The following is a 1,139-nucleotide window of genomic DNA, read 5'->3' as shown; positions in this document are numbered from 1 at the left end:
TATGGTTGTTGCATTTGGCCACTTCAGTACCGTCCCCTGGGGACCCCAATGGGGACCCCCTTGGGATTGGGGCACCAGACAAACGCCTGCCTGCTTCCATCTTGTGATGACTGACCGTTCACATTCAGCCATTGGCACATGGTGCTAACACTTATTCACAATGCTAACCTTTGAGCTAGCATCTGGTTCCTCAGGAGTGGAGGAGCCAAAAGGCTGGCTGTATGCTGCCAACTAGAGGCCGGAGGCTAAACTACAACACAAAAATGAACCTTTGGCATTAAAGTTTATATTTTAAATCTTAATTAAAAACCAAACCAAAAGCTTTAGAGAATCCATACAGTATCAGTAAATGAMATATTGCAATATTTCAGAGTATCAGTATTATCTTACACATTAAACCTKTAGCTATAAACCTCATATAAAGTCCACTAACCAATGTCCCTTAAATTCTAGCCTTTGATTTGAAACTATCAAGCTGATAACTTACTTTCCTGCTGCTGTGCAGTGATTCTTCAGCAATGGTCAGTAAATGGAAAATTTTCAGTTTTACTGAAAAGATCTGGGCTCAGATTTATATAAGATTGTGTGGAAACCATRCTAAAAGTGAACGTATGCCAAAACTCTTCAGATTTATCAAACGGTGTGTACACATGTTTCTGCACCTTCAAAGATCACAGCTGTGCCTCAGAGTTTGGACCAAGGTCCTCCTCAGGTTCTACCCTCTACACGCCCACACTCAACCATAAACAGTCAATGTAAAGTACCTCATGAATGTTAAGATGTATTTAAATCAGTCAGATGATCAGTGATTGGTTCAGACAGGTGCTGACTGACAGCTGCTCACCCAACCCATTCTCACTCCCAACTCGTCACATATTGACGCTTTTCCAAGGTTCCCTCTACGTCCGATTTTGACGCGCCGGGTACCCCCCTCGCGTCAGTTACTGACGAGATGGGGCGAAATCTGTTGTCATATTTTCAGAAAGTGTAGAAAATGTGCAAAAACTACCGTTTCAAAGCCTGAAATTACCTTTGTTCACTTTAGACATCCTGTCCCTGACCCTAGTACCTAAAATTAACCATTTTTAGAAAATGTAGGAAATTCACGTCAACATGTTCCAAAGCCTGAAATNCACACA

This window comes from Austrofundulus limnaeus, unplaced genomic scaffold (genome assembly GCF_001266775.1).
Source record: "Austrofundulus limnaeus strain Quisiro unplaced genomic scaffold, Austrofundulus_limnaeus-1.0 Scaffold1933, whole genome shotgun sequence".
In the NCBI taxonomy this organism is placed as follows: Eukaryota; Metazoa; Chordata; class Actinopteri; order Cyprinodontiformes; family Rivulidae; genus Austrofundulus; species Austrofundulus limnaeus.
The sequence above is the reverse complement of the archived record's forward strand: the minus strand, read 5'-3'. Positions refer to the sequence as shown.